Source organism: Misgurnus anguillicaudatus, chromosome 7 (assembly GCF_027580225.2).
Source record: "Misgurnus anguillicaudatus chromosome 7, ASM2758022v2, whole genome shotgun sequence".
NCBI classification, from domain to species: domain Eukaryota; kingdom Metazoa; phylum Chordata; class Actinopteri; order Cypriniformes; family Cobitidae; genus Misgurnus; species Misgurnus anguillicaudatus.
Window position 1 is genome coordinate 11995667 of NC_073343.2, and position 27305 is coordinate 12022971.

At 44.6% G+C, this 27305-nt stretch overlaps 1 protein-coding gene across 2 annotated transcripts in view; it reads left to right on the top strand.

The window, feature by feature from the left end:
- Nucleotides 1-27305, top strand: part of stac (SH3 and cysteine rich domain) — a 302110-nt gene that overhangs the window by 47777 nt on the left and 227028 nt on the right. The gene's annotated exons all lie outside the window — the stretch shown is intronic.

The window sequence follows — 27305 nt, forward strand, 5'->3', positions numbered from 1 at the left end:
ATAAAAGGCTCTACTCGTCCTGCCTGACTTTGCACGGTGTCTGTGCAATTAAGCTCACTGGAGTAAATTCGTATTTGCGCGTCCCCCGCGGCCAGCTGTGTGCCAACGCATCCACGCCGAGGCTGCCCTCGGTTAGTGAATAAAACAGGCAACAGTGGGTATCGTCCGGTGACGCAAATAGATATATCTGCGCACGGTCGAACTTCTTCGAAATTAGCTGAACCGTCTGGGGGTGGAGTCGCCATTCGCCGGTGCGCGCAGCTCGGGAAAGCGCGTCTGCCGCTGTATTGAGCGTACCCGGGATGTAAATGGCACGAAGGGACCTCAGATGCTTCTGACTCCAAAGGAGGAGATGACGAGCGAGATGCGACAGGTGACGAGAGCGCAAAAACCGCTTAACGGTAAATAACGCAACAGTCGCAATGTTGTTGGTGTCGGCTAATACATCCTTCCCTCGCAGCTCCATAGCGGAGCGTACAAGTCCCAGATATACAGCGCACCGCTTGCGGCAGTTGGGGTGCTATGCACACCCCTGAGACTGCAAGCCCGTCATACGTGGCTGCTCATCCCGTGCTGGGGGCATCGTATGTGCTATAGAATGCCAGGAGACCCGAGTCAGGGGCATATCTTGCTATCAGAAATGCTGGGTCTGCCACGGGGTAACATTGAAATGACACGCAGGTGTAATGGTTACACAGTGTATGCCATGCGCCACGCTCTCCTCGAGACTCGATCGTAAAACCAATGCTGAAGCGGTCTCATATGAAGCAGCTCGAGCAGTGTCACAGCCGCAGCATGCTGTCATATGTCCAGCTTCTGAAACTGTTTCAGGGGGACCGCGTACTTCCCTCGAATTAAACCGAGGCAAGTCAGAACTGATTGGTTGCACGCTCTTGTAAAACACGCCAATAAATCGATCGAGTCTATTTCCATACTGAGAAAAGGATTCTCTGCACGGGGCAAAGTTGCTCCTTTCCCAGCTGACCTGATGACTTAAACGAGCGAGATGCTGAAGCATTAAATCTCTGTGTTCGCGCACGTCTGCCAAGAACGAGCCATCATAGTTGACGTTAATATAAGCAGAATGCGAACAACGCTCTCTCTCGGAGATTTTAATGCCGTGACTAGCACTTTCATGGAGACACGGGGAGAGAGAGACAGCTCGAATGGTGTACTTGGTATTAATATGCCCACCCCATGACGCAGAGCGAATAAACGATCTAAGGCGAGGGGAGATGCACACATGAAGTACACGTCTACAGGTCTAAGGCTGCAAACCGATCTGAATATTGAAATACGAGCCTCGGCGTATCATCCTAAAGGATCACACTTGTAGAGCCGGTGCGTAAATAAATCGGTCGTAACCCACCGCGTATTTTGGGTAATATGAGATAAAGGCTGGAAAAAAACCTTATCATCATTCTCGGTAAGAGGGACCGGCTCGAAAGTCCTTCGCCAGGAGGACATCGACTTTTGCACGCAGTACATGTGCATCGGACGCTTTCACTATAGTGAAACGAATGCCCGTAGAATTTGGGGGAGTGCCGGTAATTGTATTTCGTAACCGAGGCGGACAGTGCGTAAAACTCAACGAGACGGGCTGGGAACTGAAGCGAAGCATCCAGGGACCGTACGAGGAGAATTAACGACACTACCGAAGTACCCGCGGTGGGGCAGCGAAGCGAGACAGGTGAAACTGCCGGTGCGTCTGCTGTGACAGCATAAACATCTACAGTATGTGTGTGTGTGACACTGACCTGAGCCCACTGAGGGTGGCGGTCGTCTGGTCTCCTGCGCGGAGAGCGCAGACTCCGGAAAAACACCCGCTGGCGATAGAGGAGAGATAGGGTGAGCTGGTGTGCCCGCTCACAGCTCTTTCGATCCTCTGGAGACCTGGAGAGGGAAGAGGAATGCACTCTTATGTGTGGTTAAGTGGGTACCGGCTGGACAGCCGGTGGAACAGATGCAAACCAAGAATTTTTCCACCCGACCCTCTACCGGGGGAAGGAGCGAATCACCGTCTCCTGAAGAGTGATCCTCTGCCAATCCGGGTCGCCCGTTACTGGCCACTTAAGCTCCCGATATTCACGGGAAGCGGCTAAGCGGGCGGGGCGAGCTGCTGACGACCGGTTCCCATGCGCTGCCGAGATGGGGTCCGAGGAGGGGAACAGAGGTGGCCGCCGCAGGACGCCGATGGCGAGAGGCAGACTGAGGAGCCGGCGTGGTGGACCAAGGGCAGCTCTCTTTCGCCGGCATGACCTAGGAGATCGCCTCAGTCTGCGCAGCGGAGCTCTACGACTCCACGGGCTCGCCGAAGGGGCCGGTCTGTGAGACAGGAGCATTCAAGAAGTTGTTCTCGTCTGCGTCCGTCATGTAAGCCAGACATAGCCAAAGGTAGCGATCTTGAACACTGTGGTGGACATCGCACGACTGAGGGTTGCGGTTTCCCTCGTAAACCTCTAGAGCCTTCGCTGGTGAACCTGCAGTGACGTTATTACGTGCAGGGCTGAAGCCGCGTCTCCGCATGCCTGATGGGCAGCGCCCGTAACCGGACGACTGTCTATACAAACACGGGAGGGAAGGGTTGAGTGGTCCCTCCAGGAACGCAGCTGCATCGCAACCCCCCGCTCTACTGAAGGGATCCCCGACCTTAGCGGCTCCGTTGGTGAGGGAGGTGAGGGGTGAAAGCTGAACGGCCGAGACGGCCGTAAATCACGTCAGCTCTTCGTGCCGTCGGGAAAGGCAGGAGGTGAGGACCGTATAGGCCCGGGCAGCTCCGAAATACCAATCACATGGGCGGGACGGTTCGGGCGGAGAGGGATTAACCCCTCCAACTCTACCGTTTCCGCCGCTCGAGCGGGCACGGCCGCCATCTCCGGGACGACTCCGCCTCGGAGGGAAAAGATGGGCACCCCTCTGATGCTGCAGAAGTGACGGAACCCGAAGGAGGCCCAGTGGATTCGGCAGAAATTGCAGAACACGACTCTGCAGTCTCCACCGGAGCCTCAACCGGCTGAGGATGAGAAGGCCGGTAGGTGAAGGACGCATCCTCCGTCCTACTCAGCGTAGTGATGCGAAGAGCGTCCTGTGAGCGCTTGACAGCCGCACCATGGCGGCGTTCAGCACTGCAAAGGCGCGGACGTCGTTCCCATGGAAACGACAGTCGGCTCCGCAATCCAAGAGAGTTATGCTCTCACAGAGAGAACAAAAGCTCTCCACGAACGCAGCCTCGGAGAGCTCGATGCGCAAGCACGAAGACAGCGCTCGTGACCGTCACTGGAATCCCTGTGCTTCTCGCACCCAAGATCGCACGGAGGAAAAGCTATCCTGAAAAGGACGCTGATCTCCGAATATACGAGAGAGTGGCTGTCTTTAAAAAGAAAAAGTTTTGCAACTGTGCTAAAGAGGAAACGAGGGTTATTATGATTCTCATTTATAAGCTTGCTAAGATAGGTAGATCTGGCGGTTTTAATAGCCTGTCTGTAGTGTTTAACACTCTCTTTCCATGCTGCACGCCATACCTCTAACTTTGTGCTTCTATAATTTCTTTCCATTTTCCTAGTTGCCTTTTTGAGGGCTGCGGTGTGATGGTAATACCATGGAGCTGGCGGTTTTTCTTTGATTCTCTTTTTCCGAATGGGAGCAACGGCATCCAATGTGTTAGAACAGACATTGTTTAGGTTTCTATTACAATATCTAAGTGATGCAATACAAAACATGATGAGCGGACTATGATGTCTAATAAGTGGAACTTAATCTAATCTGCTCGCAAACTTACCTTCGTGGCTCACGGCCTTCCTTCTGCACAGAAGCATTGCAGCTATCGAGTTTTAATAAATGTACTCAAACCTAACTATTTTCATTTGTTAGTGTCTAACAAACAGAATTATTATATTAATTAAACAGCCCTTTTTCTCCAATAAATAAAAACTTTTACTTGTGTTTTACATGCACAAAAAATTTTATGGTGGTATCCAAAACATTCAATTTAATTATTATATTAGATACATTTTAAAACTTCAGTGCACATGTATGAGAAGCCTAGTAAGACGTAAATATTTAAAATACATCAATAACTGATATCATAGGTTAACACAGATAAAATCATAGTTATGTTTTTTTTTATTAAGCCCATTACTGAGTGTATTTGTGAGTTTGTTGCCTGAGGTGAAGTTTCAGAGTTGGTGACTCGATGTGGACGCAGTCATCAGAATGGTTGATTTTCAAGTTCATCGTTCCATTGTTGTTGTACCTGACAGAGTTCCTTTAAGGACACAGACATTGTTGCTGCAAAAAATAAATTAATAAAGGACAAACGATCATTTCCCTACGTTATTTAAGGCATTTCTAGGTATAATAACGAGGCAAAAAAAAACAGATAGCTTGCATAATGATTCATGACTGCAATGGCATAATAGCGGGGTCAAGATTTTTTTCTTTAGGCCCCACGAAAATCACGTTAGATATCTTACCAAACATGATGACAAAACCAATGCATAGTGGCGTACTAAGTCAACGGCAGGCAATTTGTGCTTTAAATTCACTTCAGAAATGTGAATAACGTAAAGAAAAATCTAGCAGCCCAGAAACGATACATTAGACTTTAGCACTACCATTACTTTGAGATAAAACATATAATTTATATAACTTAATCAAAAATAACCAGTGTTTTGAGGACATTTACCTCAAGTGGACGTCTTGCTCGACGAGGATTTTGTTGCGATTCTCCATCTTGAAGAGAAATATGCAGCGAGGCTCTCCCACGGAGTGAAGAGGAGGTGGAGTTACGAGGTTTCTCAGACAGTTGAAATGTCCAATGAAGGTAAAGTGCCCATCTTATGACTGCTTTTCCACAAGTTAAATAGGTGTATGAGTTCCATAAAGCATGTTTCAAAAGTTGTTTGCTCGAAATAGCTTGTAGGAAAAGATTGTTACCCATCTCTAGGAGCCTCTGTTTCAGATCATTTCAGATTGTGCCGTTTTGAGCTAGTCATTACATACTTATGAGCTGCTGCTCCTTTGATCACGCCCCACTACTAACGTCATGTGCGCGTGCATAGTGATATCGTGAGCAGTACAGACCATACTGTGTTATTATTTTATATATTATTAATATTAACGGTTTATGTTGCCAACAGACAAATCATGCAGAAAAGTATCACTAATAAGTACACTACAGGAGAAGAAACTCATTACACACAATGATTCCAGAGTCAATTGTGATGTAGCAGTTTCAACAATACACTCGTTATCCCTGGACAATGCTAACATATTCCCGTTATAAAACATTTTTAAACGCATTATTTTCGCAAATTACAGAAATTAAGACCCGACGGGGGATGTATACTGCTTGTGGACCGCATGCTAATTGCTAGAAGCTAGCGGGAGGTCCGGACCGTAAAGTTATAAGAGGCTCGGGGGTTAGCCTCATCAGAAAAGCCCGGTCTCGGTTAGTTTGGCAAAAAACTTTTAGTTTGGCAAAGCACTATTACTTAGTTCTTGTAGAATTGTAAAATAAAGCCGTTAAATATTTTTTTTAAACTTTCGAAACTACGCTGTAAACTATCTAGCCTGCAAAAATATCTATATAGCCTACTGTTTACAACCAATTTAACATCACTATACATTTAAAAGGTATAATTTACGAGATTAGCATCATTGTATGATCTTTGTTTTGAGATACAGATGCTCTAGCATCATAAATGTAGTATTTTGTGACAGAAGATGACAACATGCAAAATATAACGTGACTTCTTACCTTTTGTGTTGATACAACGATCGCGAATCGAATCCAGTCTGTTTCAGATGTGTGAATGATCCATGAAAGTCCAATAAAATACATCCAATGACATTTTTGTCCACAAATGCGTATAATCCGTGAAATATAGATACATAGTCTGTTGTTTACATCAGATGAAGGTCTTATCGCCTACAATCTGATGACTATTTGCGTATAACCACGCGTTAAAACTTTGTTTTTAAAAGTAGGCGGGAGTATAATCCATAATATCCAAATAGCGCTGTTATTTCAGTGAGACATGATAACAGCAGGGTATCAGCAAAGTGACTGACTGCTCTGTGCTCTCTCTAGCTCCCTGGTGGGTGGAGACCTGCGAGTGGGGTGGTGGGCGGGAAAATTCAAACTGAATGTTACGTAACAACGGAGCTGAGTTTGAACTCGCGCAATCTGAGACTCAAGGCAGAGGACATTCAGAAACCTGTTTCTCACTCAAAACAGCATGGATGGAATTTTTTCCAAGTTTGTATGCATGTGGGAGCATCAGAGACACAAAATAACACCCCAAAACCCAGAAAAAGTGAGTTTATCATAATAAAGGCACTTTAAGAGCTTTGCACTCAAGCTTTTTCAGGACTTTAGATTGGTTAATAAATTGTAAAAGTAACAGACCCACGTGGGGACTGACCAATAGCATCGATTTGTGAAAAAATATGATATTGACAATATTTGGACGTACAAGGTTTTCACCCGACAGCGACGATATACAAATAAAAAAACAGAGGCGGTGGAAGAATTGAGCCCTGTGGGACTCCACATGTCATGGATGTCCACTTTATTGTTACCTATGTTCACATAGTAACCTCTCCCTTTCAGGTATGATTTAAACCTTTAAACCATTTGAGGACCATCCCAGAAAGCCCTACCCAGTTTTCCAGTCTATGTAAGAGTATGGTGTGATCTACTGTGTCAAAGGCAGCACTAAGATCTAGTAGCACCAGCACTGATATTTTACCTGAATCAGAGTTTTATCGAATATCATTTATTATCTTTATGAGCACTGTCTCTGTGCTGTGATGCTGACGGAAACCAGATTGAAAATTGTCCAGATAGCCGTTTGAGTTTAAGAATTTGTTCAGCTGATTGAAAACAACATTTTCAATGATCTTGCCAATAAACAGAAGATTTGAGATTGGTCTGTAGTTGCTAAGTATGGTTTTGTCTAGGTTACGAGGCTTAACAACTGCTGTTTTTAAGGACTCTGGAAAAGTGCATGTGATCAGCAAGGTATTTACTATTTTTAAGAGGTCAGTTTCTAAACAGTTAAGTACCTTTTGTCAAGGCTGCAAGTTGATGCTTTAAGATGTTGTACTGTTTCTTCCAAGGTTTTTATATCAATTATGTAAAATTCAGAGAGACTGACTAATTTCTGAGGTTGTTGTAATGATATCTGACTGACCACAGTACAATATGAGGCCGTATTGATCGCTATTCTGATATAACTGATCTTCTCAGGGTTTGTTAGTCTTTCTACAGTAGCAAAAGAGTGTCACGGTTCCTGGGTGATCAGTGATGTATGTGTGTGAATGTTTGTTTATTTACCTGTTGTTGACAGTTCCACACGTGTGCACTCGCCCCTCCCGTTCGTTTCTGTAATTATCCTCCAACTGTGTCTTGTTTCCTGTCTCTCTATATATAGCCTTCTGTCCTGACTTTCGTCACCGGCCTTATTGTCATGGTTGATCACAGTCACGCTGCCAGTCCAGACAGTTGTCCCATGGTGCTCTGTTGCTCTTTCTCCGCTCTCATCTCTGCCTGCTTGGGTTGCGTATGTGTGGTGCGGGATTATCAAAAGAAGGTCCAGATTCTATTGGGGTAGGGGCGTGATTGTTTAGGTGATTTCTAGGGCTGCACGATTCGGAGGAAAAACAAATTGCGATTTTTCTGATCAAAATTGCGATTCCCGATTTAAAGTGCAATTCATTAGTATTAGGGATGCACCGAAATGAAAATTATTGGCCGAAACCGAAAACCGAAAAAGAGGAAACCAAGGCCGAAAACCGAAAGCCGAAACACCGAAAGAAATTATGCCAATTATTAGTACTACCATTGCACTTATGGTATTTTTGTGTGTAATAGAAATGGAGTCAACACACAATTTGAGAAGAAAATTAAGCCAAACAGCATGTGGCATAAACAAACCCAACTTCAGTTATATAGGCTATCTGCCTCACATCTGGAAAAACTGGTGAGTAGGCTACTAGTGACACATCAGGTTGTTAAAAGTTAAACTGTTTGTTTAATTAATCCTTTGGTGCTTGTTTGCCATGCAGTATACATTTAAAAACTGAGATGTGCTAGTTGTGGTTTTGTTTTAATGTTAATGTTACAAAATGCTGATAAATTTTAATGCATGTAAAAACCCTGAATGGATCAAAGGCTCAGTCAAATATGAATATCTTCTTTATTTAGTCTGAAATGTTTTTGTTTAGAAAGAAAATCATATTTAGCCTACCTTCTCCGGTGAAACCCGTTTTTCTCATTAATGCCAACTGCATAAAAAAATCTGCTCTGTTGTTGTCCAGTGAGAACAACAAACGGATCTAACAAATATATCTGAATTTAATATAATGTTACAAATAACGCAAGCTGGCTTGATACATTATTGCTGAGGGTGCAAAGTTACGAGCTTAATTTAACAACACTTCACAAAACGGAGCTATTGTTTGCTGTTACGGCATTTGCAGTTATCGGGTTCGTTATAACCATATCCACAGATAAAATAAATGTTCTCCGTTTCACTTTCCATGTGTGTCTCGTGTCGTTTTAACAACAAAATAAACTAGTCTATATAAGCTAACAAATCTCTCATGATGCACGCTGATGCGGCGGCGGAGAAGCACGTCTAACACCCGGCATTAAAACTCTAAACACTTAAATGAGTCTGCAATCTGAATTACCAAAACAATCAGAAAAACATACATTTAAATTTTCATGTATATTTTATATTAAAGTCTGTAAAAGACCGTACAGGTGAAGTGAAAAAGGATTAAATGAGCAGTAGCCGTAATGATGCGGTGGCGGATTAAAAACATTTGAATATAATTTTTTCCCCATTCTAATTATTATTGCAGATCGAATATTTGACCATTCGTGCACATCCCTAATTTTAAAAGCAATCATGTTAAATGTCTGTTATTCTGAATGTTAATCTGAACGAATGTTTAGTCGGAGCTTGTGAAAACAGTACACAAATGCCCAGAGAAAATCTGCGGGTTTGGACACAAACATTACGGTCGTGGGCGGGAGTGAAACTCACAGGTTGCGGAGGTCCTGGTCAGAAATTCGGCAGACGCGGGTTTGAGAGAAATCTAGTCCACGCCGCAGATATGTTACTTCAGACAAGCATGTGCAGGTTGCGGTTTCTGTTTGCGTCATCCACTTTTGGGCCATTTTCGGCCGAAAATTTTCGGTGGCCGAATATTTTCGGTGGCCGAATATTTTCGGTGGCCGAATATTCGGTGCATCCCTAATTAGTATATAATAAAAGAGCTACATCCAGGTTTGTTGTGGTGGTTTTAATAGCACCAAAGAAAGATGCTGTGCTACTGTTTATTTAAAACCTCTTAAACATTGTACCAAGTTGTCTGCAGGACTTTGCTCTTTTGCAGACACACTTTTTTTTTAATCTGAGGACATTAAAAATAAAATTTAACAAAAATTTACTGAAAGTTCTATTTAAAATAACATATAGGCCAATGTATTTTGGCTGTCACTACAACAATGCTTCTGACAAGCAAATGTTTAGTTTGTTTCTTTTAATCATAAGACTATACTCATCTTGCTTTACTTTTCAGGCATCTGTATTAAATGTAAATATATTAGTTATTAGAATCTATGATTTAACATAAGCAAAAAATACAACTAAAACACTGCACAGTGGAGCTGTGGAGCTGCAGAAGCTTGTTCAGTTAAGAGTAAGGACTGATTTAAAATGTAATGTTAAATAATGTTAAAATTTTAATGTTTTAATGTTTATGTTCACTTAGACAAGAAAGAAAACTTAAGTTTAGTGATCACGCGTGTGCTTTCTGCTCTCTGTGTGCACGCTTCATGAACCCTCGTGCCTGTAAATATACTTTCAAAGCAGTGCGGATGTGCGCGTGCAAGAAAGTATAGTGTACCTCTTTCGTCTGCTGTGTTCCGGGCTTTAATGAAACCCTTTTATGCTCTGATGAGGCGCTTGTCATTGTTTGCGATGCATGATGAGAAACGGATGGATATACACCTTTAAACAAAAGTAACGTCCAACATTACACAAAAGGGAAATGTTTTTGCGCATTTCTGTCCTTTCATTTGCCGGTTATTGAGTTATAATGGGTTTTAAAAATGACTGAATCCAAAATCTGCAAACTTCCATGACATTCCGCATTGTGCAGTTAATTCCATTTGTATGCATTTTGCGATTCTACCCTTGTTTTCCGCATTCGCACACGTTCAGTCAGCACCTCAGTGTTAATGCCCTCTATTGGTTTAAACTGCATCAAACGTAAAAATGCGCATGAAGCGAACTGTCAAAAACTGTGTACTAGATGATTGTTATATTTGATAGTTCTGAATCGTAATAATCGCAGCTCTTGCGATTCGAAAATCGCACTAATTCAAATTGCGATTTTGGTTAAAAAACGATTAATCGTGCAGCCCTAGTGATTTCAAATATCAACACTGGCTTTTAAACATTGTGCACTCCGCCTTTAAGAGTTCTGATCTTTAAAGGGCATATAGGATAATCACATTTGATTGGAGTTGGACCGGTGTAGCAGCCGATCCTGTTCCCCTCGGAATGTATGTTTCCCTTCTCGCTTTATGTACACCCAGCTGTTTTTTCTTAATATTTTTATACATTTTATAGTTTAGATTGTTATGAGCTGAATTAGTTTGTACAAACTCTGTACATATGCTATACCATACTAAAACATAAAAAATGGAAAGCATCTTTTGCAGCGATTTTTGTGTGAGCATATCAGTGAACACCCCTGACCACTCGGTGAGTTTCACGTTTTTGTAAACGAAAGTTTAATGCATTTTAGGAAGGATTCTTCCAGTGCACCATTAAACCCATTGTAGAGGTATGAGGTGAAACACAAACACCAGAAAATTGTCAGGGCAGCCGCATATGTTGAAATTTCAGTCAAAACCGTTCTATTTCACCATAAACAATCTGAAAACAGGGCTTTAAGTGTAAAATACCGAACTTGTCCTTTAAACAACCAAAACAAATAATGCATAACGAAAATGACTAACATATAACATATAATATATCATTTCTGGGGTGAGCCTATTTGCTATGGTAACAACCTGTGTGTGTGTGCGCACGTGCACCTGCACCACGCGTGCTGTGCGTGAGGAAGAGTGACACCCCAGTCAGACGTTCAGTTGCTTCATTGCATTTTGGTACGGCAGAAATACATTCATTTTCAATAGAACGCTGCATTTGGTTTGCATCACTTACATTGCGGTGCATTTTAGGTTAAGAATCTGTTCGAAAAATCACAACATCACGTCCCGCTGTATACAGTGAATGCATGCTGAAATTATTGTTGCGTGGCTACATAAAAGTTTAGGCATATGTGATGCATTGCGCGATCGGTCTAACTCGCGTGAGAGAGAATAACTTCCTTATGCTAAACTCCAATATGACAGAGATTATTATTATTGAACAAAATATGTCAGATTACAAGTTGCCCATATAAGATTGCACTGTGGTGCCGTTTTTTGGTACAAACACCTGTAAAGTGCATGCGTGTTTGTGAAGGGGTTCTTTTTTAAGCTATACTGCAATTGAACGTGAATACGTTTACTACTTAAAAACATCAAAGCTAAACATCATATCTAGTCAAACCGCATAACGACATCGCTACAAATACAGTATGGGATTAAAATCAGCGGAAGCTACGTTACCTTGTTTCATCAACGCTTGGTGAAACAGCAGTGGATGTTTTCGGTTCAAATGCTGACTGTAATGATAATGTAATGATCCCAAACTTTAGACATTCTCTCTCTGCCGTTTATGGACATATTCGCTCCGCCATCGCGCCAACTAAATTCAAAATGTACCACGCGCTATGATGTGCTTCCTGAACATTGAACAACGGTCCGTGTGAAACAGATCTCGGCGCGTGTAGTGCGCGTCATAGGAATTTAACCTGGCTTCGAGGCAGAATTTTTGCCTCGAGGAATTTTTTTAATCGAGTAAATCGAGTAACTCGATTAATCGTTTCAGCCCTACTGTGCGTACAGAAAATTGCTCACTTTAGGGCCTTTCTGTGGTTAAATTGTTTAAAATCATTTAAGTGTTAACATTTGCAAACCTTTAAAACATGTGCAAATTATCAACTTTCACCCTATTTAAAGTTGCGTATTAATCCGGGAATCGCATCTGAGGTGAACCGTGGGTCGTGATCTGTACGGATCACTGATCAACTGCGATCCGTTACACCACTGATTAGTATTTAAAAAAAAACATCTTGAGATACTTGGTAGCCTGCTATATTTACCTCTTATGATTGAGCATTAGACTTGGACTTGAGTAGGCTACTTGCTGGTGGCAAACTTCTCATTTATCAGATGAGTCAACGACGACCAGAAGTGAACTTCACTGAGTATTGCACAGAAATCTTGTCAAAGAACAAAAAAATAACGGTATTAAGCGGTTACCATTATTTTAAATAAACGATTATGTTCTGGAACATATATTTTTTTAAAGTTTCTGATTTCATTTTCGTTCCTTGCAAAACATCAAAAGTTTCTGGTTTTCATTCCGTGAACCGCTTCAAAGCCTTGCTTCTATGGCTACGGAGGTCAGACAGTTTGTATTAGCCTGTTCAACGTGTGCTCGTAATAAAGCATCTAATCAGCCTTCCACTGGTCAGCTTAAATCTTTGCCCATCCCCTCTCGTCCCTGGTCTCATATAGCCCTTGATTTTGTCACCGGCTTACCGACGTCTAATGGTAACACTGTTGTTTTGACTGTGGTGGATCGTTTCTCTAAAGCGGTTCATTTTATTCCCTTACCTAAACTTCCTTCTGCCAAAGAGATGGCTCAGGTTCTAATTAACCACGTTTTTGGTTGCATGGTCTTCCGACTGATGTGGTTTCAGATAGGGGTCCTCAGTTCATATCTTGCTTTTTGGTAGGAGTTTTGTAGATAGATCGGTGCCACAGCCAGCTTGTCTTCTGGTTATCACCCGCAGAGCAATGGGCAATGTGAACGGGCTACTCAGGATCTCGGTCGAACACTTCGCCGTCTGTCGTAACAATAACCAAATTCTTGGTGCCAACAGCTCCCGTGGGTCGAGTATTCACACAATTCTCTTCCGTCCTATCCACTCATTTGTCTCCATCTGAATTATCCATCGGTTATCAATCTCCCCTTTTTCCAACATAGGAACCCGATGCAGTGGTTCTGTCTGCTTCAGCTTTCGTTCGCAGGTGCAGACGCACTTGGAAGAGAGGTAAAAACCTTTTAGCTGTTACAGACCTCCAAACGAATCAAAGTTGTGGCTGACTGCCACCGGGACTGGGAGGGCTACGGTCTGGAGGAGAGGTGTTGGGTACCGGCTCGGGATATACTGGACCCTGGTCTGATCGAGGACTTCCGTTGGCGACAAGGTGGGTCCCCTCCGAATCCGTCCGGTGCCAGTCTTGGGGGGTACTGTCACGAGTTCTGGGTGATCGGTGATGTATGTGTGTGTACGTTTGTTTATTTACCTGTTGGTGACAGTTCCTCACGTGTGCACTCGCCCCTCCGGTTCATTTCTGTAATTTTCCTACAGCTGTGTCTCGTTTCCTGTCTCTCTCTATATAGCCTTCCGTCCTGTCTTTCATCACGCGCTCATTGTCATGGTTGATCACAGTCACACTGCCAGTCCAGACAGTTGTCCTGTGGTGCTCTGTTGCTTTTCTCTGCTCTCATCTCAGGTTCGGTCGCCGACATCAGGTACTTGTCTTTGCCTGGGATCCACAGCCTGTGAGGATTAAGTGGCTGGACACCGTGTGTGGTTCCCCTCTTCATCTGTGAACTGTGGACATTATTGTGACCCTCACCAGTGTTAGTAGGTGCTTCGCATTAAGGCGTATACCTGCAGACATTGGTGTGTTATTCTCTGTCTCTCCTCTTCTTTTCTAAATAAATTTCCCTCACCGCAAGAGATTCTACTCGTATTAGTATTTCCTGACAAAGAGTGCCAGTGTTGTTTATGTTGTTGTTTATAATGTTGGAGAAGAAGGTTTGTCTAGCTGTGCCTAGTTCTACATTGAAAGCAAAAAGACTGTCCTTATAGATGCTATAATATATTCCAAGTTTTGTTTTCCACCAAATACGTTCAGCTTTTCTGCATGGTGTTTTCATGCGCTGTACTGCTGTTGTGTTTCTCCAGGGTGCTTTACGTCTGCCAGTGATCATCCTGACCTTTACTGGAGCTATACCATCAATGGCATCTTTAACTTTTCTATTAAATTTTTTAAGGAGAACATCAACAGAGTCTGCCGATATGTTTGGCAACAGTGATATAGCATTCATAAATACCTCACTGGTGTTCTCATTTATTAACCTTTTATGACATTGACAAATCTGCATGTGACATCTCACATCAGTGGCAGGACAGATCAGTAAATCAAAGTAAACACAGAAATGGTCAGTTAACGCTTCATCCTTGATAACAGTGGATGAAATGTTTAGACCCTTGCTCATGAGCAGATCAAGAGTGTGTCCCCTATTGTGTGTAAGACCTTGCATGTGCTGGGTCAGATCAAAAGTATTTAAAACATTTAACAGTTCAATGGCAGTATTGTTTTCAGCATTGTTTATATGAATATTGAAATCTTCAGCAATAACAAAACAATCAAATTCAGAAGAGATTGTTGATAAAAGTTCTGTGAATTCATCAACAAATGGTGTACTTGGGAGGCCTATAAATAATTTTAAACAGAATGTGTGGTGTACCTTTTAGAGCAATACACAAATATTCAAAAGACTGGTAATCACCAAGTAACACTTGCTTGCATTGAAAGGCATCTTTGAATAAAGCAGCTCCACCTCTTCTAACAGCTCTACAGACTCTAGGGCTGGGTAAAAATATCGATTAATCAATGCATTGCAATTATTTGTTTCTCAATTCAATATCGATTCTTCAAATCCTATGAATCGATTCAGCCCCCCCCGGCCAGTGGCAGCGCTGTGGGCAACACTCTAATGAGAGCGTTCAGCGTTGTACAAGACGTGCTTTATCAAAACAGAAAGATCAAAGATGGCAAACAGCAGCACTTATTTCAAGCCTGCACCATCAACGTGATCAAACATTAGTAATACTACACACATTATTTAAAAATATACTCAGGTACTTAATTGCTTGTGTATTTACTTGTTATTGAATCGATACCGAAGCAAGGCAATCAATATCGAATTGAGTCGAATCGAATTGAATTGAAGCCTCAAGAATCGAAATCGAATCGAATTGTGAAATTCCTAACAATACCCAGCCCTACTACAGACACTTATAAACACTCACTTAAACAGGTTTCATTTAGAAACAAAGTCCAGGTTGTTAGTGGTGATAGGATCATTAACTATGATGGATTTGTCCTTTAGTGAATGGATGTTCAGAAGTGCCTATTTAACAGTAACTGATTTTGGACCTGTATCAATCTCAGAATGATGTCTAATAGGTAGTAGATTAGATAGAATTGCCATGCTGCTGGAGAGGGCCTTCGTCTTTCTATCACATATCAGGACAGAGATAGGGAGAGCTAAAGGAACATTGAGCTCCTGCTTGTTCTGAAAACATTTATGATCGTTACTGCTGTCGTAATGGAGACCCAACACATATCAGTTACCAGTGCTGTTTGCAGATGAGGGCTGTTGTGATCCCTGAAGATGAGGCAGAGGTCGGAGTGCTCTCTCACATGGAGGGAAGGACGGGCTGGGCCCGGAGGCTTTGAAAACTGTAAAAAATTATTTTAAAATTAAATAACCTACATTAAAATGGCTGAGTCAAATCCTGTCATGAGCGAAGGACGGAATTAACTGAGGGAGAGTACAGTTCACAAGGTTTATTGACAATATATTTAAACACAGGAGAGATAAAGAAAAGTCTTGTTTACAAACAGCAGGACTGGCAGCCCCAAAAGCTCAAACGCTTTCAAAGCGTTAGAGTCAGTCCAGCACATGCCAATGATCAAAGCGCAGAGGAGAGCGCAGAGGAGAGCAGAGGTAGGAGAGCGAACAGGAGCAAATAGGCAAGCTGTAGAGAGAGCAATGATAGGACAGCACAGGAGGACAAGGACAAAACTGGTAAGAGCACAATAAGTACTATTAACTAATACTGTGACTAAGACAAGACAAAAATGGGAGAAACCCCGGTCAGCGTAGGGAGCAAACTTAACGATCTGACAAAAGACACGGACAACACTCAGAAATATAAAGGGGTATAATTAGCCAAAATAATTAGTTACAGGTGAGAGTGCTAATGAAGCAATGAAAGGAAGGGACGAGAGGGGAGAAGCGAAGACACGCAGACACCGAGCACATGGCAAGCTGATAAAACAAAGAACCATGTGCTTGAGAAAACAATCACACACTAAAACCCCAGGTGGTTAGACCAAGACTCTGACAGTCTGGGTGAACTCGACTGAGGCAGAGAGTTTAAGCCAGATGAACACCTTCCTGTGCTGGACGAAAGCCAGAGCAGAGGGGACTTAAGATCAAAACCTCTATTTTTTATCAAACCTCTATTATCAAGACAAAGGCGCAAAGAGACATCTTTTTCTGAACAAAAAAGAACCTGACACCAGCCAGAGAGGAGGAGTGACAGATGAACCCAGCCTGTAAAGACTCATAATGTATTTATCCATGGCCTCTCTTTTAGGAACAGAAAAGGAAAAAGGCAACCCTTTGGTGAAGAAGTGCCTGGCAGAAGGTTGATAGCACAGTCGTAGGGCCAATGCGGAGGTAGAGAGGAGGCTCATGACTTAATGAACACGTTAAGAAGGTTGAAATATTCCACCGAAACCCCTGTCAAATCAGTAGCCGCCACCTGAAACACAGAGGAGACAGGAGAAGGAGCACCACCAAGACAAGACAAATAACAAGACTGACTTCAGGCCAACACAGAATTATTAACGCAATCCACGAGATGATTGTGCTGTGACACCTAAGGATGCCCTAATATGATGGGCATATTGGTGAAATTAAAGATGTACAGCTCAATGCTCTCACTGTGGTTCCCAGAAAGAAATGGGCTTAAGTGAGGTGTAACATTCATGATGGTAGAAAGTTGGTACCCGACAACAGTCCAGACAGAAAGAGGCTGAGATAGGGGAATGGCAGGTATGTTCCATTCTCCAGCAAAAACATAAAATTCCCATCAACACTTTACTGCTTCACTGGAGTGGGAGGGGCTCTGAAAAAACAGGAGACAAGGCAGCATAGTCCGGGATGTGGGAGAGATAGATAGAGGAGACACGCCCACCAGCACTCTCCGCACTATGGGTAAGCACAGCATTTTAGTGGGCATTGGGAAACGAGATGACTGGACTTGCCACAATAAAAACACAGACCTTGGACCAGGCGGTACTGTTTCTGGGCCGCGGTAAGACGTGTAGCTCCAACAGCAAATGGCGTAATCTGATACTGTTGACCTGCCCTGAGTGAGCCGGGACAGCCGAGCAGCAGCCTCCTCTCCTTGGGCCGACCTATCGAACAATTTAGACATCTCTAGGTGAAAATCTTGAAAGCATTCAACACCGCAATACCCCACTCACAAGCTTTTCCGATTAACAGGGTTTACACCCTGGGGTCCAAAAACACGGCGTTGCGTTTTGATGTGTTTTCTCACGTTAAAAAAATAAATTGAAACTCGCGAATACGTGTCACACAAACATGATACACATATCCAGAGAAAGCCTGAAATCTCTACTTTTAAACAAACTAATTTTAATCGTAAACAAATATTGCTTGTTTATATAATCTGTATTGAAGTAAAGTGAGTACAGTTTTTCCTGGCTGAGCTCATCTCAAATGCTGTCATGCTGTTCACATGGTAATGACTAGGCGAACAGTTCAAAACAGTGACAAACAAAGCATAAAGTTTTATCAGATTTAAAGACTTTACTGCATGTTATACATTATACACACACGTAAGAAAGATCTTCAGTTATGGCTGGACATTGAGGAAGAGTAAAGAAGCGTTCATCATGTTTCAGAAGAACAATGGAAGACTGGAGGAGGAACCACTTACTTATTCCTGAAGTAAGTCATTTATCCTCATTTATATATTTGCTATCATTTAATATGCTTATGGTTTGTGCAGTTCAGCCTGCATATACGAGCTCAGCAGACTGCTGCTGGCTTCGGATTGGGAAACGGCAATTGTTTCCAAACGAGGACACATGTAACGTTACTCGTGTAATGGCGGGTAATTCTCTACATGCCGTGCAGTTTAGACACAGCAATTCACTATCATGTATCCTTTAACTTTCAGTAAGGATATTTATTTTAAGTTTGTGCTTTAATATGATTTCATACATTGCCCTTTAAACGCGTCACCGTTTTTACGAGCGCTGTGTTGTTTACACGTGAGGAGACGCGAGTACTCACACACATGGAGGATATGCCATAGGCAATGTGTTTTTAAAGTTCATATGCGCTTACAGAAATGCATTAAAAGATTGTTAAAAACAGAAGCTAGACGATCAGTTGATGGGCATCTGAAAACAGTCATCTGAAAACAGCTTTTATATAACTAAGCACTGCAGATGATAATCTGAGATGTTCTGAATTTAGTTTTATGAACATGATAGTTTATCTGAATTTAGTGCTATCAGCAGTGTTGGCAACGTTACTTTAAAAAAGTAATTAGTTATAGTTACTAGTTACTTCTAAAAAATAGTAACTGAGTTAGTAACTGCGTTACATCATTATAAAAGTAACTAATTACCAGGCAAAGTAACTATTGCGTTACTTAAAAAAAGTTCAAATATTTCAAATAACTTGGATGCCCCCAATAAAACATTTGTTGAATGAATTAGACACTAAAGAGAAACCACTAATTTTGTCCCTTACGAAAATTAACCATGGTTTTGCTACAGTTAAAACCAAAAAACATGTTTACTGCAGTAAAACCATGGTTACCACAAAATAACCATGGTTTTGACAACAAACCATAATTCACTATGGTTACTGTAGTAAAACCATGGTTTTACTGATAGCAATCAATACGCCAAAAAACCATGGTTACTGCACTTTTACCACAAAAACCCCTGGTTAATTTTCGCAAGGAGTGGCAGCATGTGACGATGTGGGGTGCTTTATTAGATCAGAATTACAGACGTGAAGAGGCTCTTTCTTACTCTGCATAAGTTGCACATTACATAAACATTCTTGCGTTTCACCTCAACGATGGAATAGTAGTGCTTATTATACTTTGTGTTTGCGACTGCTACCTTTGAGTTTGTTGTACTTGTCATCATCGCTCTGTCATTGCGGGTGTGGGACTCGCGGACTGCAGCGCGAGGTCCGGGCTGCCTGTGAGTTGGTAGCAGCATCAGCCGCTGCTCGTTGAGAAGAGAGAGCGATACATGCTCTCGCGTCAGTCTCACGCCAGAAAAGATCGCTCGATTTGTCCTAGTCGCTTTTAGTAAATAAAGTCGCTAAAGGGGTTTAGAAAGTTGCTAAACTTAGTAACAAAGTCACCAAGTTGGCAACACTGCACTGACTGAACTTCTCGGACTGTGCATGTGTTTGCATATGATCTCTGCCTGCCTCTGGTTGGCTAGTGATGGAAATTAAGCCAATCATCACCGCTTATGTGGTTGTCCCACCCCCTCTAACACACACTCACACCAATCAGCATCAGTTATGTGTCTCTCAGCCCCCAACACACACACACACACTAGAGACAAACATTGCCTGTCTGCATGAGAGAACTTACTCTGGTGAAAATCGCTTTAGTGAGATTAATTATAGTAACGCGCAGCATTTATTGTCAATAACGGTAACGGCGTTATAACGGGAGAAACAGTAATTTATTTGATTACTCGTTACTGAAAAAAATAACGCCGTTAGTAAGGCCGTTTATTTATAACGCCGTTAGTACCATCACTGGCTATCAGTGATATTTACCCATCAGTTATGTAAGCTTATGTGGTAGTTCTCTGGACAAAATATGCTAACAGCCGTTTATAACTCTCTTACAGGTCTGCATCACTTTCATCAGTACAAAACCATGACGTGGAAATACATATTCACCCTTTTTGGACTTAAAGTTATATAGTAACATGAGCACATGAAGTTTACAGCTCATAGTAGAGCTCTGTTGTGTATCAGTTTCTTAGCATTGCTTAGATAAAGACTTGCCAATCAATGTGATGTTCATTTGCATTTTTGTGTGCAAGTTTATAGTTTATACAAGTTAAGTTTTTGAATAGGGTTTGTTTCCAAATAAACTGAAAATGTCCATCTGACCGTCATTTCTATTTTGATTATATTGTTAACTTCTTCTTAATAAACCACAAACAAACATGTATACATGAATATCAGCTGATGTCACTCACTTGTCTTCCGCCATTTTGAGGACCTGAAGTGGTCGCAAAAGAACTAGAAGCTATGCCTTCAATATGCTGCGAGCATCAAAATCACTATTTTAACAACACTAAGAAGGCTCAACACATGATATTTTTTTTTTAAAGTAGCGTTTCTTTTCATGACAGTCGAGATGTGACATGTTGTCTTTTGTAGCCCTTTACTGTATCTGTAAGAATCATAGACAGTAAAAGATAAGAAATACGTAAATCGTAGCAAGGTAGCCAATGTTTGTCAATAGCCTACTGGTACTCGGTAGGTCCTCAAGATGGCGGCATGACGTAAAAGGTCACATGACTGAAATCCATCTATATATTTCTTTTGTTGTCACATTGTGTACTGTAGTTCCCTCAAACATTCCTGCCTAAAGGCTCATTATGCAAGTCTTTTGTTTCCTCTGGTGTCAATCAATCCTTCTCGCACACAGCCTCTCTGAACAAAAAAGTTTTACAATTTCTAAATCAATATATTATTTTACGTGAATGAGAAGGCAGAATGATTTTCACATCATTTTGAAGAAAAATTCTAACTACTAGATTCTGTTTAGAAAAGTCCTGTGAAAACATGTTTAGAATTGAGTTTTGTGGATTTATATCAGTGGCTTAAAAATTTAGCTTTTTAAAAAACCATACATAAACATTTTTCTCTCAAAAATACAAACATGCACTTACATGTTGCTCATATAATATTGTAGCCCAGTTTGTGCTGAATGCAGTGTTATGAGACTTTTGCCAGGGCAGGTCAAAACTTCCTCAAGGCCCTAAAAACCCCTTAAGACTCCAGAGGGTTAAGACATAGGCCACCTTAGCCTTTCCCGGAAGCATATGGGCAAGGCTGAAATGAAAACATCAGGGTGCATTGTAAAAGTAACACCAGGCAGGCATTGGGGTCTCCATCGTAAATCAGTGGGTTGTTGGTGTGTGGCTCTGACTTATTGTGGCGGATGCCACAGCTTTGCTTCCTGAAGCCATCTCGCCCAAGAGTTCCTCCAATCGACCTGATAGCTTAGCGACCTGGGCTTTTAAGGAGCCCACCTCTTTTGCGGTAACACTGAGGCGAGAAGCCTGCTGTCTCAGCATAACGTCCTGCTGATACAGGAGACACGCTCACCAGCACTCTCCGCTCCATTGGTGGGTGCAGCCTTTTAGCGGGCATTGGGAAACGAGGTGACAGGACTTGCCACAATAAAAACACAGGCCTTTGGAGCAGGTGGAACTGTTTCTCGGCCACAGCTCGGCATCCTGAATCTGTCTCGCGCAAGAGTATCTCCAATCAAGCTGATAGCTTAGTGACCTGGGCATTTAAGGAGCCCACCTCCTGTGTGGTAGCACTGAGGTTGAGAAGCCTGCTGCTGATAAACACAGAGTGAAGAGGATCTGCCCTTTTGAATCCATGTTGTGGTCAGATTGTTATGTCATGAGCAAAGGACGGACTGCGGGAGAGTACAGTTCACAAGGTTTATTGAAATATATTTAAACACAGGAGAGATACAGCACAGTCTTGATCACAAATGGCAGGACATGCAGCCCCAAGCTCTTCCAAAGTGGTAAAGTCAGTTCAGCGCAGCAAGCCTAGATGCCAACAGCCAAAAATGCAGAGGAGAACTGAGGTAGGAGAGCGAACCGGCAGTCAACAGAGGGAGCAAACTCAACGATCTGACAAAAGATTTAGACAACACAAAAAATATAAAGGGGTCAAAATAATGAGTAACGTGTGAGAGTGCTAATGAAACAATGACAGGCAGCACAAGAGGGGAGGGGTGGAGACATGCAGAAACGAGCACATGGCGAGCTGTCAAAACAAAGAACCATGTGCTCTACAAAACAAACACACCCATCAAAACCCCAGATGGTTATGAAGAGACCTTGGTGGTAAAATCCTTGGTGTTGTTAGTACGAATTTAGTACTGTTCCGTCTTACATAAATTAGACCAAATATTAAACGCTAAACCCAATTTAGTTTGACATGTTTTTGTAAAGAAAGACAATCATATTTAGGCCACCTGCTCTGGTGAAAGCCTGTCCTTCATTCTTTAATAATGCCGGGCTGCAGAGAAAACTTTGCTCCGTGGTTATTATCCGGTAAGATCAACAGACGGATTAAACAAGATCTGAATTTAGTTGCCCGGATCATTTTCCAAAGAGCAGCACTTATAATAAATGTTTTTTGTTTTATTTTGTTCTTGTTTAACTCGTATGAACAAAATAAAGAAAACGTCTCGTTTACGGATGCAACCCTCGTTCCCTGAAGGAAGGGAACGGAGACGTCACGTCGTGACCGACGAATTGGAAACTCGCATTGAGAGACCAATCAGCTTTGCTTGTATGTAAAAGAGCCAATGAATGTTGGCATGCAGTATTTGCATAATGCTGGCTCCACCCCGCCAGGTGGGTATAAATGCCAGCAACAGACTGCATTCAGTAGTTTTTCGCTGAGGAGCCATCTAAAGGCCGGCCGACTCAGCAATGGTACAGCGGCCGTGGCGACGTGACGTGACGTCTCCGTTCCCTTCCTTCAGGGAAGGAGGGTTACATCCGTAACTGAAACGTTCCCTTTCAGTCAGTCACTATGACGTCACGTCGTGACCGACGAATTGGGAATCCCTACCAAAATGCCACGGAAGGCTGTCCCTTCCAGTGCCCTGCATTAACCTTTCACCCCTTTACGTAAGTGAAACCTGAGTCTATTCAGAGGAGGCCGGTCACTGCTGTTCCAACCCACTCAGTAACCACTAGGCACCACTGGGAGCGTTCCCATTGGTGGTAGCAGAGAACACTGCGGAGGCCACATCCCATAAAGGTTTCTTAAGCGGCATTTTACGATATGGAATAACCGCATAGGGCTTTCTGCATATCAAAAAATCTCTGGGGTGGCTATCTAATGAGACTTCCCCTATACAGAGACTGCAGACTTAAAGTCTGCTGAGGGAAAAATGTGGGATTGAATTAGCTCCACAGACATTACACACATGGGATCCCCTGTCTAGGGGTTGCTCATATGGACGCCAAAGCTCAACACAGGTTTTCAAGAATTAATCTGATGCAAAGCCGACATCAAACGCTCTGCCATGTCTGATTATCATGGGCGTGGGAGGAAGTACCAAACTCTACCAAAACTTCTTTTGGGATTTATGGCACAGATAAAACGCCATACTGGCAAGGCAAGCTGACACATGAACCTGGGGCTCCCAGTGTCTCTACCTATTAGAGGTGAGTACACAGGAGGAAACCAGTTCAACATGAACACTATAAAACCTAGTGAAGGTATTGGGTGTCGCCCAGCCCGCAGCCCTACAAATGTCTGTCAGCCAGGCGCCACGCGCCAGCACCCAGGAAGACATTATGCTCCGAGTGGCATGTGCCCGTAACCTGAGCGGGCACGGGAGGTCTTGCGATTGATACGCAAGGGAAACGGTGTCCACTATCCAGTGTGACAGCCTCTGCTTGGAGACAGCTTTTCCCTTCAGCTGTCCTCCGTAACAGACGAAGAGCTGGTCTGAGGTCCTAAAGCTTCGCGTTCGGTCCACGTACAGTCGCAAAGCGCGGACGGGACACAGCAAAGCTAAGGCTGGGTCTGCCTCCTCTGGGGGCAGTGCTTGCAGACTCACCACCTGATCTCTGAAAGGAGTGGTGGGAACCTTGGGTACGTAGCCGGCCTGGGTCTCAGTGTAACACTGGAGTCAGCAGGCCCGAACTGTAGGCACGACTCGTCGACCGAGAACGCGTGTAGGTCCCCTACCCTCTTTATCGAGGCCAATGCAAGTAGGGTCAAAGTTTTCATAGAAAGAAACTTGACATGCGCTGACTGCAGAGGCTCGAAGGGGGCGTCCTGGAGAGACTTTAGCACCACGGACAGATCCCAAGAGGGTATGGAGGGGGGGCGGGATGGATTCAACCTCCTCGCCCCCCTAAGAAACCTGATGACCAGGTCATGCTGACAGACTGACCTGCCTGCTATAGGGGCATGGTAGGCGGAAATTGCAGCAGCATAGACTTTAATGGTGGAGGGGGACAGCCTCCTCTCCAACCGGTCCTGTAAAAAAGAAAGCACGACGCCGATCGGGCAATCCTGGGGGTTCTCTTGCTGAGGGGAACACCACTCGACGAACAGGTTCCACTTCAGTGCGTAAGCCTGTCTAGTAGACGATGCACGAGCCGAAGCAATAGTGTTTGCTACCTGCATGGGTAAACCACTCAAAACCTCCACGTCCCGTCCAAAGACCAGACGTGGAGATTCCACAGGTCTGGGCGCGGGTGCCATATTGTGCCGCTTCTCTGAGAAAGAAGATCCTTCCTCAGGGGAATTCGCCAGGGAGGGGCTGTCGCGAGAAGCACAAGCTCTGGGAACCACGTCCTCGTGTGCCAGTATGGGGCCACAAGGAGGATCCGCTCCTCGTCTTCCCTGACTTTGCACAACGTTTGTGCAAGAAGGCTCACTGGGGGAAACGCGTACTTGCAAAGACCCCGAGGCCAGCTGTGTGCCAGCGCATCCGTGCCGAGAGTTCCCTCAGTCAGGGAATAAAACAGCTGGCAGTGGGAGGTTTCTGGAGACACAAACAGGTCTACCTGTGCTGCTCCGAACCGTCTCCAAATCAGCTGAACCATGCGGAGGTGAAGTCGCCACTCGCCGGGGCTCACCGCTCGTGATAGCTCGTTGGCCGCATGATTGAGCACACCCGGGATATGAATGGCAAGAAGGGACCTCAGATGCTTCTGACTCCACAAGAGGAGATGGCGGGCGAGCTGTGACATGCGACAGGAGCGTACACCACCCTGACGGTTGATGTAGGCAACGGTCGCTGTATTGTCTGTACAGACTAACACATCTTTGCCCTGTAACTCGCTCTTGAGGCAGACCAGAGCAAGATACACCGTCCACAGCTCGAGGCAGTTGATATTCCAGTGCAGTTGGGGCCCCGTCCAAACGCCTGAAACTGCACGCCTGTTGTAGGTGGCGCCCCAGCCCGTGGCCGAGGCATCCGTGAAGACCACAGCATGCCTGGAGACCTGTTCCAAAGGCAAGCCTGCCCGGAGAAAGGACGGGTCTGACCACGAGCGAAGGGTGCGACGACACGCCGGTGTGACCTGCACCCGGTGTGTGCCCCTGAGCCACGCCCTTCTCAGAATTCGGCCGAGCAGCCAATGCTGAAGCGGTCTCATATGGAGCAGTCCGAGCGGTGTCACAGTCGCCGCCGCTGCCATATGCCCCAGGAGCATCTGAAACACTTTCAGGGGGACCGCCGTGTTGTGATCTAACAAACTCAAGCACTTGAGCATTGACTGAACACGTTCCTCTGTGAGACATGCCGCAAGTTCGACCGAATCCAAAATCATACCGAGATAAGAGATCCTCTGCGTAGGGCAGAGTTTGCTCTTTTCCCAGTTGACATGAAGACCTAAGCCGGCAAGATGCCTGAGCACCATGTCCCTGTGTTCGCAAAGCTGCTCTCGAGTCTGTGCTACTATGAGCCAGTCGTCGAGGTAAGCAAGGATACGAATGCCATGTTCCCTGAGGGGAACGAGGGCACCCTCTGCGACCTTCGTGAAGACACGGGGGGACAGGGAGAGCCCGAACGGCAGGACTTTGTACTGATATGCTCGCCCCTCGAACGCAAAGCGGAGAAAAGGCCTGTGTCGGGGGAGTATCGAGACGTGGAAGTACGTGTCCTTCAGGTCGATGGCTGCAAACCAATTCCCTGGACGGATGCATTGAAAAATGCGTTTCTGTGTTAACATTTTGAACGGCAGTTTGTGAAGTGCACAATTCAAAGTACGCAGGTCGAGGATCGGTCGTAACCCACCGCCTTTCTTGGGTACTAAGAACAGCATCTACATCTTTCACCGTGGTGAAGAGGACGCCCGCAAACTTGGGGGGACGCCGGGCGAACTGGATTGCGTAGCCGAGTCTGATGGTGCGCAGAAGCCACCGTGACGGGCTCGGGAGCTCTGACCAGGCTTCCAGGTATCGTACGAGCAGGACTAGAGGCACCACAGACATACCCACAGTGGGGCAGCCAAGCGAAGCCGAGATGGGAACACTCGCCTTGCTCCGCTGATGGACGGCGGGGCAGCGAGGATGCCCGTGCATGTCCGCTGGCGAAGGAGGAGTGAGCGGGCGGGTTGGCTCCAGAGGGCCACCCAGCGCGTTCAGTCTCCGATAACCTGGAGAAGGAATAGGAAATTGCACTTTTGGTGAAGTTCTGGGTGCCGGCTGAAAAGCCGGCTGAACAGAAACTAACTGTAACAGAAGATTCTCCACCCGGCCCTCCTCCGGGGGAGGGAGCGGTGCAGTCACCGTCTCCCCAAGAGCAGTCCTCGCTATCTCCAGGTGGCCCGTCTCAGGGCTGCTTACCCTTATGTTTCCTACCGGGATTCGCGGGAGCCTGGATGTGCGTGGCGCCCTGCCGACGACCGGATCCACGACGCCGCTTAGGTCGCTGCTGGGGCGGCGCGGGACCGGAGGCAGCCGCTGGTGGACGCCCTAGGCGGGAAGCAGGCTGAGCCGTCCACGACCTCGTAAGCTCCTCATGCATCTCGGGAAAGAAAGGAACCGGGGCGGAGCGGGATGGACCAGCGCGACCCGCCCTGAGAAACCAATCATCCAGGCGAGATGGTTCGGGTGGTGGAGGTGGAGTCCAATCCAAGCCGACCGTCTCAGCCGCCCGAGCGAGCATGGCAGCCATCTCCGGATCCGACTCGGTTTGCACCCAGACACGAGAGGCAGCGATCGTGACCATCCGACGGTCCCATATATCGACCACATCCAGCAGCACAAGGACGGAACGTCATCTTTAAAAAGACGCGAAACCGCCCGTGGAGCACAGAGAAATGTAGTCTTTAAAAAGACACAAATCACTGTGCAGCTCTTTTTGTGAGGAAACTACTCTTTTAGTGCAGATGGAAGATGAAGCACACAGAGGAACAGTAACCA